We start from the raw sequence: 20,823 nt of genomic DNA, 5'->3' as shown, positions 1-20,823 counted from the left end.
ACCTGCGTGCATACTAAAAGTTAGCTACGCTGAGTGAGTTCTAGTTAATCATACAACATACAATCTGTTCACATACTTGCACACGTGCCCGAAGGAGTGTACATTATTCATACTTACTTTTCATACGTAACTATCCATCCTATTTAAAGAGCCTTCCGCTCTATAACCTCACAGATATTATAAGGGTCTGGTCCCTAACATCACAGATATTATAAAGGGTCTGGTCCCCAACATCACAGATATTATTAGGGTCTGGTCCCTACCATCACAGATATTATTAGGGTCTGGTCCCTTTGTTTCATGCAATTGTACCGTACCTGTTCATACATACTTTCTTTGACAATACGTGCAATCTCCGAAGAGCGTTCACATACCATCAACATAACATACATACATTATGCATACATCATATATTCATACATACATCATATCTTTCATCATACTTATCAATCATATCTTTAACTACCACCTGACGGTACATGCAATATCCGAAGATCGTTCACGCACCGTCAAGCAATCATCATACATAAATCATACAAGGCATACACTTACCACATAAGGTAAGTGTATTAACTATCACATCGAGTATGCACACAGCCCCGAAAACATATCAAGGACGTGGGGCTAGAAACTCACCTCAAGGCGGTTGCGTTCACCGTTTACGGTTATCCCTTTCTTTAGTTGTGCACGACTAAATGTATAATAATTATACGTATAAATAACTATCACTACACATATCGTCTTTCTAGTTTAATTATTACCCCCAACGAATGGGGGTCCGGGGGCAGCACCCCTGGCAGCGGGGTTCTAGGGGCGACGGCCCCTAGCGGGGTCCAAGGGGCAGAGCCCCTGGCTGGGGTTAAGGGCTTCTTTGTAATTAGCATTTTGAATCATTACTTAATTTGCCACTTAAAAGTCCAAGGGCTTCTTTATAATTAAATCATTCTTTTCTAAGTCCAGGGACCATTCTGTCATTCAGTTAAACTTCTAATTCGTTACTGGTTCATAGCGAATTGGATTATCCTAGCGAACTGGTCATGGTAACGAACGGGGCCCTCTAACGAACCAGTCCATATAGCGAACCGGTCCAGGTAGCGAACTGGACCTTCTGATTCGTTATCTCCTTTAACGAATGACTATAACGAATTTGGGCTAATTCGTTATCTTTCAACTATAGCGAATCAAGGGTGATTCGCTATCTTTTCCCCTAACGAACTGAAGCTAATTCGTTACATTCCCACAGGCGAATCAGCTTAGAGAATTACTTCTAATTCGCTAGTTACCCTTAGCGAACTAGGGTTAGGCCAGGGAATGTCAGAACATTCCCTGACATCCTCGTATTAACTTTTCCGGCGCCGCCTCCGGAAAACCGCGAACACGTCGGAAAAACGAGTTTTAACTCGTTTTTCGTCCCGTTCGATCTAGATCTGAGCTAGGGTGACCCTTAAGCTCATCATAGGTTCGGTTTATACCCGATTCCACCCGGATCTCGTGACTTAAATGGTTTAACGGTGTCGGCTCGTCGTTTCGTGACTATATCTAACGGGTTAAGCTCATACAATATTAAACTATCATTACCTCGGGTCGGTGCTCAGATTCTTTCTTGGTTTCGGCTAGAGAAGGAGAGAACTAGAGAGAGATCTTAAGTATGTATTTTGGGTGGTGTAAGGGATATGTGTAAATGAAGAATTAAATGGGTATTAAGGGTTTATATATTTATGGATCATGGGCTTAAGCCCATGGTTTTTCCTTCTTTCTTTTCATAACCCAAGTCCATAACCCATATCCATTCACCCAACACTAGCCCAACTCATATTCTATTCATCTAAACCGATAACGCCCATTATAAAATAAACGAAAATTATTTTATTAATAGCCAAAAGTAGGATGTTACAAGGAAGCTCGATTTCTGTCCGGCGTCTGTTGGATACGAAGAACCAGACTATGAAGCGGAACTAGAAGATGTGAAAATACAAGTTCTAGGACTAAACAACCGAATGCAAAAAAAAAGTCTATTCTCAAAGATAATGTCTCTTCTTCCTGGGAAATCAAACAAGGAGGAGCCTGAGAAACGAGAGGACCCTATGGGGCGTTCAAATCTAAACCAACAAGCCAATAATAGAGAAACCCCTAGACAGAGCTCGTACTCCCCGTCCCCGTCAACTAATCCCCATAGACACAACTCCTATGCCCCATCCCCGTCATTTGATCCCCACAGACACGGTTCCTACGCCCCCTCCCCGTCATTTGATCCCCACAGACACGGCTCCTACGCCCTTTCCCCGTTATTTGATCCCCACAGACACGGCTCCTACGCCCCCTCCCCGTCATTTGATCCCCACAGACACGGCTCCCACGCCACCTCCCCGTCATTTGATCCCCACAGACACGGCTCCTACGCCCCCTCCCCGTCTTTTGATCCCCATAGACACAGCTCCTACGCCCCATCCCAGTCACAGGAACCAACACCTGAAACCCCCACCCATTCGTTGTCGCGTTCCCAGTCTCAGTCTCGGTTGTCGCGTTCCCAGTCTCAGTCTCAGGCCCGGCTTAAGATACCTAAACCACCGAAACGCTCATCTAAAAAGCAAGAGACTCCAACCGACCTTGGTTTTCCATTACTGCGTGACCCAAAGGATGTCCCAATCATAGAACGTTATAGGCACATCATTCCCACCTGGGCATACCCGTTCATTTTAGGAATAAAAGATGTAAAGCCAGATGGTAATTGCGGTTTCAGAGCAATTGTTGTCGGCTTAGGCATGCGTCAAATGAACTGGAAGGAGGTCGGAGCAAGCATGAGGAATGAGATGGATACTAACAAATCGAGGTGGACGCACAGGTTGAACTACGAGATAAACGGTAATTATGACACGGTTCGTGATTCGCTGGACTACTCAACTTCTGCTTTATTCCAGCAAAAGAGTAGGTGGTTTAAGTTACCAGGGCACGGACACGTAGTGGCTCAGACGTATGACTATGTTTTAATCAATCTCCATCTGACCTCCAGTGAGAATTACTTTCCAATGAGAATGAGTCCAGAACCACTATCTCAGATCCCGGTAATAGGAGTCTTAAATGTGGCGGATAATCATTGGCTCAACATACACTTAGAAGGGAATTTTCCCGTGCCGCTACCGGCACGTCAATGGGAAGGATACGCCAATGAAGCGGCGCACGAATGGAGGTCTTTGTACGAATATCGTATAAAAGAGTATAGCGAATAAGGGAAACTTGGCGAGTGCAAACTGAACAGGCAGTTTATTTAGGATGAATTGTAAAATGTTTGCAATACAATCAATAAAATGTTTTGTATTATTATGAATAATTACGAATAAAATGTTTGTGTTATCATCAAATTTTAAATACAAATAACTTGATAAAATGTATAATTTAAAGATAATATATTTTTAACATCTAAAAAATTATTTAAAAATACTTAAAAATAAATATATTTTTAACATAATATTTTTGATATTTAAAAAAAAATACTTAAAAATAATATATTTTTAACATAATATTTTCGATATTTAAAAAAAATACTTAAAAATAATATATTTTTAACATAATATTTTAGACATTTAAAAAAATTACTTAAAAATAATATATTTTTAACATAATATTTTAGATATTTAAAAAAATACTTAAAAATAATATATTTTTAACATAATATTTTAGATATTTAAAAAAATACTTAAAAATAATATATTTTTAACATAATATCTTAGATATTTAAAAAAAATACTTAAAAATAATATATTTTTAACATAATATTTTCGATATATAAAAAAATACTTAAAAATAATATATTTTTAACATAATATTTTCGATATTTTAAAAAAAATATAAAATAGTACCAGAAATATTAAAATAATCATAAATATCTTCAAAAAGTAGATCAGATACGTCTTGGATCGGCCGATCCGCCGCAGATTCTGTTGTAGATCTGATCCTCGGCTGATTGATCAATACACGGCGGATCTGATGTATTTTTTGAAGATGTTAAATAGCCACGGGTTCTAACCGTTCAATTCGTCAAAAACACAATAAACGCTCAACCTTTCACTCAAAACATCACCAGATTATACCACCAAAACCACCACCACCACCCGAAAATAATGACGACGGGGTCCGAAAATAGCATCTACACAGCCATAATAATTTTGTTCTGAAATAGTGGTGGCTGTGTGAATGTTATTTTGGAGTCCGTTATTATTACAAAATAAAAGCCCAGATAAAACCATATGTTGGCGGAAAATAATGACGACGGAGTCCGAAAATAGCATCTACACATCCATAATAATTTCGTTCTGAAATAGTGGTGGATGTGTGAATGTTATTTTGGAGTCCGTTATTATTACAAAATAACAATAATATATATATATATATATATATAATAGATCTTAAAAATATATATTTTATCAAATTACATATTAAAAATAATAGTGTTGACCATATAAAATATAAAATAAAACATATAAAATAGATTGTAAAAATATATATTTTTCAAACATGTTTTTTTTTGCACTCGGTTGTTTAAATATATTTTAAATATAATACTGGTGACTGTGTAGATGCTATTTTGAACTTTTGAGCTACCAGTGTAGTTGCCGCGAGCAGGCGGAACGCTTTAGTAGTCCCCCTTCATAAATCCCAACAGTGTCCTTTACTTGGGATTTTGGTGATTGTGGAGAGAAGCACTAGTCAGCCACATAATAAAGTCTCGTATCAACCTCCATGTGGTTTCCAGTATCAAGGAAGATGGCACCGATCTTTGGTATTTGATGAATTCGGTGTCACCCCAAACGGGCGCCTTGCCGATGTAAATTCGTCATAGGTACATGATAGATCGCAAAAGGACTGAACCAGCTGATGGAGGAAATATGCGGGCATAACGGTACCTGTATAGGGTACTAGTTCCGGTGTATCTAGGAGTGCTGCGGATTTGACATATCAGGTGCGTGGAGTGCTCCGACCGACAGAGATACCCGGGCGTAATGATTATCCCCCATTTCTAGTGGGGAAACCTGTAGCTGTGGGTCGACACAGATTCCGGTGACTTGCTTGCCGGTGGGTGGAGAGCCGCGGCAAAGAGCTGTTGTGTTGATGCTATTTTTGGAGTGCTTATCAGACGATTATCTTAGAAATTAGTCTCTGTATAGAATTAGATGTAATATCATGTATTTATTCAAATTTGTAATTTATTATTGATTTAATATAAAATCTGTGTTGTTAATTGTTATTAGTTTAAATTCGTTTATATATACCAAATTTGTAATTTAGTATTGGTTCCATATCAAATTTGTGTTTTTATTAGTATAAATCCGTTTATATATTATGAATATATAATATTATTTTATATAAAATTTATTTATACCTTAGATAGTTAAATATATATATATATATAATACTAAGCGGCGGATCGGGCGATAAGCCGCGGATCGAAGTTAAACAAACACTAACCCCCCCCCCCCATCAGTTTAAACATTCAATCTCAAACAAAACCACATTTCACACAAAAACCCTAAATCGCCGTCCCCCAATAGTCCCGAACTTCGTCTGTCTTTAACAACACCAACTCCGACCCGACAACAATAAGGTAACTATGATACTTCTGTTTTACTCTATTTTGATATAGGTGTTCATTTATATTAAGGGTTTACGGGTTTGTTAATCAAACTAGTAGATTTAAGGGTTTGGATTCGGGTTTGGTTTTACGGGTTTGTTAATCAAACTGGTTGATTTAAGGGTTTGGATTTAGGGGTTGATAATCAAACGGGTTTGGTTTAAGGGATGGTTAGAAAACGGGTTTGGGTTACGGGTTTGATGATGAAACGGGTTTGGGTTACGGGATGGTTAGAAAATGGGTTTGGGTTACGGGTTTGATGATGAAATGGGTTTGGGTTACGGGATGGTTAGAAAACGGGTTTGGGTTACGGGTTTGATGATGAAACGGGTTTGGGTTACGGGATGGTTAGAAAACGGGTTTGGGTTACGACTTTGACAAGGAAACGGGTTTGGGTTACGGGTTTGACAAGGAAACGGGTTTGGGTTACGAGTTCGACAATAACGGGTTATATTTATATGTTAAGCATAGATAGCGGATAAATACATTCAAGGGGACGAGGTACTTGATGTTTACCAGCATTTGAGGTTTGACCCGGACTCCGATTATCAAATTCGGTTTACGCAGCTTCGGAGAATGGAGCCAAAACCTTCCTCGACCTTGTCTAGGGAGTTTATAAAATTGGTTCGACTGGAAGACAGGATAGAAAGAATTGTTGGGACGGATACACCATGGGAGAGAATGTTTACCGCAAATGAGCCAGCGTACCGGGCTCTCACGCTAGAGTTTTACTCAACTTTCGTTTTCAAGTATTTTTTTCCTTTTCAATTAACCTATAAATAAAGTAAGATATTACTATTTAACCAACATGTAAATATTGTTTCAGGCCACGCCCGGAGGGAGATCTGCAGGTCCAGATGCTGCTTCCGGGTGCGGATACCAGTCTTACGGAGGTTTCGTTCCGTATTTTCGGGATTTGGCGTTATCTGTCGATGGAGAAGTTTGCCCTAGCGCTGCGCTTGTACACACCTCAGGATTTAACCGACCCTGTTTACATGGATAACATAGACGAAACACCGGATGACGTGTTGAGACGTTTTTGGAAAGCGATTAGCGATACACCTTGGCCTATAAAGGACGGAGATTACGTGGCAGACTGCAAAGCCTCAGCCATCAGGGACCCGTTTCACAGGTTTGTATTTTTACAGGTACCCACACAGGCTTATCTCTCGCACCGTACAGGTCGTCACGGGGGGGACAGATCACCGCAACCTCCGTGACCTGTTTTATTTGCGATGCCTGCTTACGGGGAGACACTGCAACCTAGCTCGCGGTTTCGGCGACTACTTCGCCATTTACTCGCACAGGCAGGGCCGCGGGAAATTGGTCGGTGGCACATTCGTTACGCGGATTGCGATTTCTTTGGGCTGCGAAAACCAACTGCAAGACCTACCCATTCAGCCGCCGCTTCCGCCGATAGAGCTGTACCGTGGACGGGCATAGGGCATGCAAATCGTCAAGAAGATTGTCTGCCGGTATCACCTGGTCACCAATTTCGATTCTCCCCTATACGAAGAGGTCCCACTTGTTGAGCCTCCGCCAATCGAGGAGCCGGGGTGGATAATCAGGGCCCCGAGGTTGACGGTGATCAGGTACGTTATATTTTATCGTTTAATTTTTTTTGTATCTTCCTCTTATTAACGTTAACTTATTGTGTTCATAACAGCCACCGCATCAGCACCCGCAGCACGTTTCGCGTACACATCGCGTCGTGCGTTTGGATCCGGCCACTGACTCCCGGCTACGGAGACTGGAGCGTGACGTGTCACAGATACGCGGTCACATCACCTGGATGGTTGGGTGGATGTCTGCCCAGCAACATGGAGCCCAGTACATGGTACCAGCTTCACGTTTCGATGAGGAGGGGAGCGATGACGACGCGGGTGGTGCCGCATTTTAAATTTGTTTTTGTATGTACTTATTCCCGAACTCGTTTGGTGTTTTTTTCCGAACTCGTAATGTAATAATTATTATTATTTTATAAATCTGGTTATGCGTTATGCTTATTTTGGTCGTTTTAAATTTTAAAATTGTTGATTCGTTATTATTACTTTAAAACCGATCAAAAATCTGTTACACCCGACATACAAAAAAAACATAAGTCGTTATTATTATATAAATCTCGTTCCTTTTACACCCGACATACAAAATTGTTTTTCGTTGTCGGATTCCCGAAAACCGATCGAGAAACGAGTACACCCGAGCCAAAAAAAAAACCAAACAAAAGAAAATAAATAAAAGAAAAGACAACAAAAGACAAAAACATAATAAAATAAGAAAAAAGACAGCAAAATGACAAAAAAAAAAACACAAGTTTCCAAAACACCCAACCAATATGCGGCGGATTGGCTGATCCGCGGCTTAGTGGGTGGGTGTTTAGGAAACACCCCATGGTGTATCTAAAAAACCCCTATAATTAATCAAATCATGATAATTAAAAAGTTAAAAAGTAAAAAAGAAAAAAAAATTAATTAATGTTTTTAATTTTTCATCAAGTTTCTTGATTTCAACCTACACAGCTATAATTTTTCCTACACTTATACTATTTCTATATATTTCGACTTCTTGTTATATATCTAATATCTTTGTATCTTCCTACACTTTACACATTTCTTCCAACATATTCATAATTTTTTCTTACACGTCTTAAGCTTCTTCCTACATGATATCCGTTTCTTCCTGCACTATCATAAATTCATGCTATACGTCTTCAAATTCTTCCTACACAACCGTCATTTCTTCCTACACAATTGAATTTACACATGTACACGATACAAAACACAAAATATATTCATGTAATCATGCATACACAAGACCAACAAGATTCTTGAAATGCATAGATCTCGTTAAATTACAACAATAGTTATCTTAAATGTGTAGAATACATATAAGTAGAAAAATAATATGAAACGAAATACACAATCACCTTAAATATGTTCGATTATATTTTAATTTATGAAACGATGAAAAAAACAATGTAATATAATAGGATTAGTTCAACTTGCTATAATTAACTTTAAATAAAGGATGAGTAAAATCAAATCAAAATATTAAAATAAAAAGCAACTTCCAGGTTATTTACATTGACTTTTTGAATATTTAAAAAAAATATTTAAATGAAAAAGAAATAACAATTTGTGGTTATGAAAAGATGAAAAATTGTTATGAAGAGATGAATAAGCGATCTGGATCCACATATATTATATTAGAATGCATATTTTATAATTGACATTGAATGTAATTTTAATAATTTCCAATTTAAAACGAAATTTAAAGGGAATGTTACGTAAAGAGAGAGGTTGCTAGCCAAAAATTACCCATAATGCCCCAATCATAGTAATTTAATTTCTTTAATATTTTGAATAATTACTAAAATATCATAATTACTTTTGAGCCATTGATGAAAAGATCCAATGGTCCAGATTATGTTTTAGTATTTCTTACACTTCTCGCATTAAAAACCTTTCTTTCTTGAACTTAAACCAATATATATATACTAAGGGTCTGTTTGGTATGAGGTAATGGAATGGACGACGGAATAGAATGGATGTGGTAAAGGAATGGACAAAGGAATGAAATGAGTTATTACCATTCCAATGAAATGTTTGGTTACCACATGGGAATGAAATGAATCATTACTTTGTATTGTTGGTAGGTAAGAAAAAAATAAAATTAAAATGGTAGTGAGTGGTGGTGGTGGTGGTGGTGGTGGTGGGAGCGGTGGCGGTAACGGTGGAGGTGGTGGTGGTGGTGGTAACAGTGGAGGTGGTGGTGGGCAAAGGTGACGGTGGGCGGCGTGTGTGATGGTGGGGCGATGATTGATGGATGCGGCGGGCGGCTGGAGGTGGTGGGTGGCTGGCACTGATGAAGATGGTTTATGGAGGTGGGTGGTGGGGCCGGTGGACGCCGATGGTGGTGGTAGTGACAGCGGTGTCGGTGGGCGTCATGTGTGATGGTGGGGCGATGGTTGATATATGCGGCAGGTAGCTGGTGGTGCTGGGTGGCTGGCACTGATGGTGATGGTTGGTGGAGGTGGGTGGTGGCGGCGGTGGGCAGCGGTGGACGGCGATGGTGGCAGTGGTTGGTGGTGGTGGTGGGTGTTGATGTTGGGTGGTGGTGGTGGTGGTGTTGGGAGGGTGGTGAAGGTGATGCAGGGTGAAGAAGGGAATGGAATGAAAAAAAAACATGGGATATGGATGGAATGAAATTGGGGTATTTTAAAAGGAATGGAATGGACTATATAATGGGTCATTCCATTCATTTGGTCAACCAAACACACTATTTTTCATTCCATCATAATGGGTCATTCCATTCCGTCCTCCATTCTTGCATATCAAACGCTACCTAAATATTTGTTCCATAACACTTTACCAATTCACTTCTTTTCTTAACCCATGATACAAATTTTTAAAAATAAATTTTGAATTTTGAGACGTCACACATGATACTTTCTATACCTTTCTAATAAAACGAAGGTTCTTTTAGGACTGTATAAAAGATTCAAGAATGAATTTAGTGTCTATATTTTCTTTCTTCCTCTCTATTTTTTTTACCAGGGACGTGACTTTCATTAATCAAACAAAGTTTACAAACTCAGCAAGGTGTTGAAACATACCGAACCACCTAAATAAACAAAGTTTACAATTGGCAGTCAACCAGAGACAAACATATCTCCAGCTAAACTGAGACATTCCACTTGGATAAAACGAGGACGAGACCCGTATACCTCAACTTCAATACCGTCTATCTTTAAGGAACAAGAGTGAAATCGAAAATACCAAAACTCTGAACGGGAACCGATAGAAATTGACTCCATGCTCCCATTTCTAACAGCACCACCACTACTTCATGTCGGGAACAACACATAAGATGATTCACTTGAGTACCGAGGCCTAATGATTCACTTGAGTACCGAGGCCCGTCTAAAGTAGTTTTCTTTTTTTTTGCTATTGCCATGTTAACTTGAACTTCAATATATTAACGCAGGGGCAAGGGTGGATTGCATCCACATTCATCATCCCTTCCAAGCTCCACGATCTTTTTCCAAAACTTTGAAAATATATAACCTGAATATAATGTACTTCACTGTAGATTCCAATGTACACACTACACATATGACAAAACATGATATATTTCATTTTTGTGTTAATTAATTAAGATTTGACTATTTTACCCTTTTGATCCCTCTACTATCTATTTTTTAATTGTTGAACCAATTAATTTTATAATTTTCCTATCTTTACTTGAAATTTATAAAATCACCTCTATACATAATAATAAAATATGGTGAGCTTATAAGCTTATTTTCTTATCTTTACTTGAAATTTATAAACTCACCTCTATACATAACTAGCTTTTAGCCCGCGTGTCACGCGGGTTTGTTTAGGTCTTTTGCTTTTAATTATTTTGTAACTATGTTTTTCTAATTAATTGTTTTATTTTTCAATCAAGTTTTGTTTTGATTTAATACGTATATATTTATTTGTTACGTGTAGTTGGTCAAAAGCTAAAACAAAGATGGTCAAATAGCTTAAATTACCGGTTGAAATTTTCAATTAATTGTATCTTTAAACCAATTAATAAAAGTATAAACATGTTACAGAGTTACATGTTTACAAGGTTCCTTAAATTCCCAATTGAACTGATATTTACAAATGATCATGAAATTCTTAACAATCAAGTATTAGTATATATGTTTCCCAATCTTTAATCATTAGAGAAAATCTAACCAACAATGTTTGAATGTTTGAAAGATTTCCTAAACCAGTACGAATAAATCCACTCAAGTAATAACTCTACAAAAATTTGTTAAGACAAAAACAGAAAAAAAATAAAGTAAATTTGATTAAACAAAGATGGTCAAATGGCTTACAATCCTTGCAAGTTTTACAATTTCTTAACTCTGTAGGAACGGTCCGTAAAAGTTGTTGTGATGAAAATCTGGAACATGTTACACATACAATTATATATCATCGGGCAGAAACATATATAAACCAAATGTTGGCTCTTGTATGCGAATAAAGTGTCTTTTTTTAAAAACGAAAAAAGTTAAGTACCTTTCGTTTCAGAGTTTTATGCTTTTTGAATTTTAGAGATGTTACAAGATGCTTCCATTTGTTATTTGGGCTATATGCTTCTTTCTAGTGCCATTGGCTGTGGGTTTCCTCCTCGAACTTGTGACATTAACAAATGCGTTAGTTATCGCGTTTTATGTACTTATTGTCATTCAATGGTTAGAGATGTTGCAATGGCAAGAGCAAGACCTTGACCAAAGTATGAAGTCAATTTACGTCTTCTTTTTTAATATGTGGCCATCTTAAAAAATAATTAAATGTTTGGTGTATTGGTGTCACTTAGATACATATATAACATACATATACGAATATTTGTAGTTCTATACTAAATAACACATTATACGCATAAGAGATTATTGTGCGCACAAGTTATATATACATTTATAGATGGATTCAATTAATAATCAACAATAAATTGTTAATATCGATTAGTCATGCATCGTCTCGTTAGTATCATGGCTATGATGCAAAAAAGGTTGGTATGAACTTACGAGAAGATGTCACATGTGAACGGGCCTCTTATGCTTTCGAGTAGACGACATGTCTACAGTCTTGGCTTCTTTGACCGAAGAGGTCATCTAAAAAACCGATGAGCTAATTGATGTGCCATCATCTGTACTGAATGAAACAGGGCTGTCGTTGTGTGACTCAAAATAATGCCCGACAATTATAACCCTATGAGGTGGCGGGAATTATTCACTCTTGCTTTTGGTATCTGAGCTATTTGTAAATCTCCATGTCTGTAAATGAAAATGAAAGTGTAATATTTTTAAAATCATCAATATGTGAAATTAACTTACATCTAAGTTGGAATGGATCTTTGCATTTGCCTTAGGAGCTGGAATTGCCCAGCTCTAGGTTTTTTATTTCTATCAACAGTTTAAGATTTTGAACTTACACCTCTTCACCTATTCAGAATTAGAAATAATAATGAAAGAACATAACTATCTCTACAAGCAAATGGATGAACATTTTGGTATTTTTTTCATATGGCATATCTAATGATAACCATCTGCATATACTAACACTAAATAAACTTATGTGAATTAAACAAATAAAGTTCAATCCAACAACACACATTGGCATCTACAATAGAACCTTAATCATAAAATTAATATATCCCGCATAACTACCTTGAATTTTTGTAGGTTGCAAGAACATAACTTTTCAATATAATAACCAATTTAAACTAAATATTCAACCCACTATATAACTTAGAGATTATAAGAATCATTATTCCCATTTCTTATTTCCATAATACCCATATTACCCCTACTACATGCAAACAGTTTATTTTATCGAAATATTCAACCTAGTACATAATTTTGAGACTAAGAATCACTATTTCCATTCCTTATTTCCTATTTCCATTCCTTATTTCTATAATACCCATATTGCCCCTGCAGGCTGCCACATGCAAACCGTTAGATTTCTCATATTATACCATCTATTAACCATATTGAACCTCACTTTATCAAACGTCACGAAACCAACATACGAAAAAAGGAACTAAAAACAACTAACATCTTAACCTTAGTTTGTTCTCTGTTTGCTTATGTAGGTCTGAAAATACAGACAGTTCAGTTAGGTCGGGCCACATGTAAAAAAGCATTTACGTCATCACGGGCCTATTTATCTTGTTCATTAATGGGTATATGATCAACAACAATTAAGCTCTTTTTTTACTTTCATGTGAAATCAATGCAACATAATATCAATAATTTGACTATTAAGGTCATATTAGTCAACTATTAATCAAAAAATGACATGTAACAAAGATCAAGAATCAGCCTACGTTATGTTAATCTAAAGTAATATATATCCATTTGTATTATGTGATAAGTGGGAAAAAGATGTGAAACAGCCCCAAACTAATTTAACTATTAAGGTCATATGCCAACGCTGACCCGTTAATTTTTTTTTTTAAAGAAAATACCCACAAAGATTTAAATATCCATTATATTGTGTGACAAATAAATCTAAAAAAACACATCTATCATCTAGTGCTATGCTAATTCATCATAACAACAAACACGAATCGATCGAATTCAACCGTAAACCAAATAATAAAACTGTAACTGTCAAATCAAATCAATGAATTAGGGTTACACAATCATAAAGCTAACATGAATCTTAAAACAAAAGGTTTAATCACGCAACATAGGATTATCGTGCTTTCTCATTGGTTCGCAAGAATTGAACAGGCTCCTTAAGAAATTGAGCATGCTCCAAGCCGATTTAAAACCCTAAATCGTGAGGGTCTGTGCAATCCAGAAGAATGAAAGAACTTACAATGTGGTCTTGAAATCGATTACGCCCACACTTCTTGCCCATTTTCAAGATCAAGTGGAACGAAGGAAGTTAGGGCCTCAAATTTCAAGTGAGTAGCGACGGTGGTCACAAGGTTTTAGGGTTTATTGATCGTGAGAGGGTTATATGGTGGGATAGTTCTTATAACCCAGATTCATAATATGGGTCGCGCACAACCCGTGTCTATACCTAAACGGGTTAAATCAATGAGAACTCACCATTTAGAATTCAAGCAATATTAAAGAGTGTTGGGGGGGGAGCAATATGAGAGTGACACATATAGATAGTTAGATATAAAATATGGTGAGCTTATAAGCTTATAACAACTCGCTTCATTATTTCAACATGAAATATTACAAATCTGGATTTCACAGTGTGGTATGTTTTACGTTTATCACTTCATCACTTGTGTCAAGATATCTTAAAATTTATGCAAGAGCTTTTTCGGTTTACGTTTTCACTAAAAGACAACAAACCAACCAATTATAACACATGATCCAACAACTTCACACACAAAGAACAAGCATACGCCAATCACGTATCATCATATTCATATGATTCAAGTATGTTTAGTCCAAACAAAATTCATTTATTTTTCTTCATTATTTAGATGAACTAATGCTTATAATTCCAACTCATATAATGTAGCATCCCAAACTTTGGGTGTAATATTAAGCAACTAAGAATTGTGATATTAATAATACTAGTCAGTTCCCCGCGCGATGCAGCGGTGTATGCGCAAACGCAACCGGTGTTAGTACGTTTGTAACCACGAATGGTATGCGCGTGACCCGAAGGCGATATGCATTTAACGTGGCTTCGGACGTGTAACCAGTGCCAGTAAGTGCGCCACATAATGCCTATACACGAGCAACCCGGTATGTATAAACAATGTCATACAAGTACAATGTCATCCATGTAACTGATGCTTGAACGCGCGTAACTGGTGGCGACAAGCAAAAAGCAAAGATGAAATTTACAGTAATTTCAAAACTCAGGACGGACATGTTCGACCCGAAAACGTTTTGACATGAGCCCTTTCGATCTAAACTCACCTCGACATGAACTAAATTAACCATTTTTGTATTAAAATGTCCCAACCCTAACCCATTCCAACACCATTAGCCGAACCTGCCCGTTTTCGGTCATAACTAATCACATAACATGTTAGTTTTTTGAAAATCATTAAACTATAGCAATACTATACTCAAATTAAAGAGAACAAAATGCTCGTTTTTATGGTGTAGTTTTTTACAAAGTATATTAACGTGTGAAAAGGTTACGGTCGTTAAAAAATCGTGGGGTATGTGGTTTATAATTAGGGGGAAATGTGTAACTATGAAATATATTAACAAAACTTGATTGAAGTTTAAGGATCATTCTTGTATATTATTTTGGGATAAGCAAAGACTATTTTACCACTACATTCTTAAAATTATATGCATTATTACTTGTACTGTATGCAACAAGAGTGGTACCTCTTAAAATTTAAAAGGTCCCTCACTCATGCTTTATATATAGTATAGATATGTATAATTTGATGCATTGAGTTGATTATATCCCTTATAGTTGAATTAAATAAGACATCATATGCTTAGGATGTAACAAGAAACTTTCTTCACTTTGATGTAAAAATTTCACATAAAAAAATAGCGACTATAATAACAAAATGGGTTGAGTAAGCAAACTTGAAGTGAAATCTATATATCAAATGGGATGAAAACCATCGTACTCTTGTGAGTCTTAAAAAAACGGGTGTGAAGCTTACTCTTCCCTTCGTACTCTTATCCATCTCAAACCTCAACTACGAGTATATGTATTAACGGGTTGGGTCTCGGCCGTCTTGAATCCAAAGTTGTGCACGAATTTAATTATTGGGTTAGAATGTGAATCTAAACACAACATGCGTGCTCTTGTGTAGATATGAGCACGACTCGCTTAAATTAGATCTTTTTTTTTCATTTAACTTTTTTATATATCAGTGTTTTATGTACGGCTAAAAATATAAATGTGCTTAGAACAGTTATGATTAAACTATAAAACATGATTCTATTTTTGGGAAAACTTCATGGAATAGTAACAAATTTTAACCATTGTACCAATTGGGTCACTCTAACTTTATTTGTTTCAGTTAGGTTAATCGTAAACTTTTTTTGCTCAATTAGGTTACTCACAGTAGTTTATTTATTTTGTCTCAATTAGATTATATGATAAATTAATTGTCATCTTTTTGAATTATTATATCATTTTTTAACGGCTAATTATTATTATATCTTTTGACTAAATTAATGTTAGATGAATTTAATTTTTTTTTTAGAATTTTAACAATATGTTTAAGCTTAAATGATAAAAAGTTAATTAGTGTATGAAATTTAAAAACTAAAATATTTTAATAAAAAAAAGTATTTCTAATAATAACAAAAGTGAAATATGATGCTTTTCGAAAATACAAACAAACTTAATTTTTTTTTTTGTAATTTAACAATTAAAAAAACATGTTTTTTTAATTTGTAAATTTCTTTAATTAATAAACTCGTCACTAATTTTAAATTCCATATCACTGTCCACATCACCGTTTACAGAGTTTTTTAAATGAAAAATGTGTCACATCAACATAATTATTTACCTAAATGATAGAAAAATGTATTATTAGTACATAGGTGAAACTTGAGTGATCTAAGTGAGACCAAAACAAATTGTTAGTAACCTAAATGAGACAAAAAAATTTTGCGAGTAACATAATTGAAAAAAAAAAATTGGTGCAGTAGTTAAAGTTTGTTACTATTCTATAAAATTGCTACTTCTATTAATTCTTCTTATGTTTGGAAATTTTGGCATATCATACGTAAAGTCTTACAATTAAAAACATATTTTTTTAAATCTTAAAACAATAAATCGTTTAGATCGCAAATCTATGAGCGACTTAGATATGACTCATTCGGTTTAATGTCTTCATGGATTCGACCCAAAAAAATAAAAACGAATTTAGCGCAATTGATTGTTGGGGGATTTTGAAAAATTTACCTCCTATATAAAACTCACTTTACCCAAGTTTGAATCCTAAAACAGTGATGTTCTCCTCTGTTAGTAGCATCGGCTTATTGGAATCGAACCGGTAGTTGACAGAAGGATCTCGTAAAACTCTTAGCACATTCGTGATTCGATCTTGGTAGATCCCTTGCTCGACTCAAATATACACACATAGATTATAATCAATATTCATTTGAATAAAGGAGCCATTTAAGTATATACAAATTATTATTTTATTTAAACCTCCTACAATCATTGAGAAACATACCAAAAAAAGATGCTGTCGTCCAAAGTTCCAAACCTACCAACCACAATCATAAATTTTATTCTCATTTACCCTCAAATCCTCAATGGCTGCTCTCTCTATCTATCTATCTATCTATCTACCAAACATTTTGTTTTTAATGTAATATTATACCTCATTCCTTTTCTAATAAAATAGTTTATATCGTACATTATTCAATAAAGACCAGTTATCACACTTGCAATACTCATTTTTGAGCTTAAGTTTGATAAACTTGTAAACAATTATCAATTTCATAATTGCTAACACGTAACTTAATCCTAGCAAAACGGATGAATGGGTATCATATCAAAGCTGGTTTTGGGGTCATAGCATGTTTCAACAAGACTGCTTTCAATTTGAAAATGTTATTTAAAAAAAATGTTAAAACAAATCCATCGATTATATTTGTTTTTATGATTGATAGTTATTTGTAAATTGTATTTATAGCAAATTTGTATTATATTTATATCTCATTATTATTGTCATTATTGTGTAACAAATCTCCCAAAAATATGGAGATCTCTTGTATTATATATTGATTGAAAATCAATGAGATGAGGGAGGAAATTAACATTCCTATATGGTATCGTTAACCTAATCGATCCTCTTCTTCCGCCCAAACCACCGCCTGCGTCTTTCTTCTTCGCCGGCCGGTCACTCTTCTTCTTCAATCTTGTCTCATTCTCCTTCATCTACCCTACGGTTGCTTCATGGAATCGTCAACCCTTCATCCCGCCCTTACCGTTACAAATATAAAATCCCATATCCCCATCTCCCTCGAAAAAGATTCACCGGCCTACTCTACCTGGAAAACCCTTTTTCAGGTACACTGTGAAGCGTACGAGGTTGCAGACCATCTGTATCCTCGAATCCCGCCTGCTGCTTGCCCCTCTGTTTCTGACCCGACAGCCGCTACAGCAGAGGCTGCGAAAGCAGAGGCTGCCGCGGTAGCCGCCGATAGTTTATGGAACCGCATCGATGCACTTGTCAAGCAATGGATCTATGCTACAATTTCTCAGCCCCTGCTACGAATCATTATCCAGCCGGGTCAAACGGCCTACGACGCATGGACAGCGGTCGAACATGAGTTCAATGACAACCAAAACACTCGAGCGGTATTTCTTGGTCAAGAATTCGCTAATTTATGTCTTGATAATTTTTCTTCTATGGCAGATTATTGTGAGCACGCCAAACATCTGGTTGACCAACTTGCAAGTGTGGGTGCCCCTGTTGAAGACCGCATCCTTGTTCTTAAGGTATTAACCGGCCCCACTGAGCAATATGAGAGTATCTCAACGGTCCTTCAAAACCGTGAGCCACTACCATCGTTTTCTGAGGTTCGGTCCCGCTTGACGTTTGAAGAAAGCAAAAAGAAACGACAGGTTACTCGGAACTCTCAATCGGCCTCCACCGCTCTTCATACAACCACCACAACTAACCCACGCACCACACCCCAACAAGCCTACTCTACTGCTGACTCAAACCGAAGCCAAAACAGGCCCAATTCCCGTCGTGGACGTGGAAGAGGGCGGCCCAATAACACCCAAAACAGGCCCAACACCACTGCCTCATCTAACCAGAGCCACCCCTATATTGTTTTTCCGAGTAACTGGACTGCATCTCAATGGGCCGCCTTACTAAAGAACAATCCCACCACATCTAACAACTCGGCACACCCACCTGCCCATACCCGTCTCGGCCCAACTCGCAAATTTCACAGGGAATCCTTGGCCCTTGCCCTGATCAGGCTCACCTCACAGGGTACTCTCCAACAGATATTGAACAGGCCCTTTATTCTCTGGCTCTCAACCCACCGGACCATGGGGTAATGGATACTGGCGCCTCCTCTCACTCTGCAAATGAGCAAGGTATATACTCTCCGTCTACTTTTAATACTTGCACTAACAAATATATTATTGTTGGAAATGGCATGACTATACCCATAGTGGCCCAAGGCAACTAAGTCCTCCCACCACCATACCCTCCCCTCAAGCTTAACAATGTCATTTTTGCCCCTAATTTAATTAAAAACCTAATTTCTGTGTGTCGCCTTACCACCGATAATTTGGTTTCTATTGAATTTGACCCATTTGGCTTTCTTGTGAAGGATCTCAAAACACGGGCTCCTATCCTACGATGCAATAGCACAGGCGATCTATATCCCTTGACTCAACCACTCCCCCTCAAGACCACTCAACCTTCTTCTTTTGTTGTTGTTTCTCAAGATCGCTGGCATCAACGCTTGGGACATCCTGGAGACAATCTACTCAACGCCTTGAAATTGTCTTCATTTATTGATTATGGAAAACTTAATAAGTCACTTTGTCAATCGTGTGTTTTTGGCAAAAGTGTTAAACTGCCGTTTTATGATTCTATTAATTACACTTGTTTTGCATTTGACATTGTTCACAGTGATTTATGGACCTCTCCTATACTTAGTACGGGAGGCCACAAATATTATATTTTGTTTCTGGATGATTTTACTAATTTCTTGTGGACTTTCCCCTTATCAAATAAATCTCAAGTCTTTCAAACCTTCACCACTCTTCACAACCACATAAACACCCAATTTAAAAGTAAAATCAAACAATTTCAATGTGACAATGGAACCGAATATGCAAATCAAAACTTTTACAATTTTTGTAATCATAACGGCATGCAATTTCGTTTTTCATGTCCCTACACCTCGTCTCAAAATGGTAAAGCGGAACGCAAAATCCGCACCATTAACAACATGATTCGTACTCTTCTTGCCCAAGCTTCTTTACCTCCCAACCTATGGCATCACGCCCTTGAAACCGCCACTTATCTCCTAAATATCTTACCAAGCAAACTTCACAACTTCAAACCCCCACCACTCTCCTTTACAATTGCACTCCAGAATACGATCACCTTCGTGTCTTTGGATGCCTCTGCTACCCTCTCGCCCCATCCACCAAAATACACAAACTTGACTATAGATCTCATCCTTGTGTATTTCTTGGCTACCCCACCAATCATCGTGGATACAAATGTCTTGATCTTACTTCTCACCAAATTATTATTTCAAGACATGTTCACTTTGAAGAATCCATTTTTCCCTACACCATTCAATCCCCAACAAAATCACCCTCATACAATTTTCTTAATACCACAATCAATCCCTTGGTTTGGGACTATCTCCAACACAAAAATACAACCAACCCCCCTCCTGCTACCCCCGTACCCACTACCCGTCCTTCCTCCGAACCCAACCTTTCCACCTCTCATCAGCCCACTATCAGTCCATCATCCACCAACCAAATACCCACTGACCAGCCCAACTCTTCTCCCACCCAGGCCCGACCCACTGGTCCGACCCCCTCTCAACCCGTTTCACCCTCCGAAGCCCAAATAAACCCTCTGTCCACTCCACCCATATCGTCCAGCCCACCCCCTCCTTCTGCTCCTTCTACGAACCACCCGTCTACCACCGTACCAACCCAACCTCTTATACCTACCACCCGTACCATACACAC

At 37.2% G+C, this 20,823-nt stretch overlaps 1 long non-coding RNA gene across 1 annotated transcript; it reads right to left on the bottom strand.

Annotated features, from left to right (window-relative positions):
• Positions 1–19,624: 19,624 nt before the first annotated feature.
• On the bottom strand, positions 19,625–20,577 carry LOC143590654 (uncharacterized). Its single transcript, XR_013145509.1, has 2 exons — positions 19,871–20,577; positions 19,625–19,796 (listed from the first exon to the last, which is right to left on the bottom strand). It is a non-coding gene; the product is annotated as an uncharacterized LOC143590654 (long non-coding RNA).
• Between the last annotated feature and the right edge of the window lie 246 nt (positions 20,578–20,823).

This window comes from Bidens hawaiensis, unplaced genomic scaffold (assembly GCF_021521415.1).
Source record: "Bidens hawaiensis isolate Kalapana, Puna unplaced genomic scaffold, B.hawaiensis_p1.1 tig00038709_1, whole genome shotgun sequence".
Classification (NCBI taxonomy): Eukaryota; Viridiplantae; Streptophyta; class Magnoliopsida; order Asterales; family Asteraceae; genus Bidens; species Bidens hawaiensis.
This window is presented reverse-complemented; position numbering and strand designations above follow the sequence as displayed.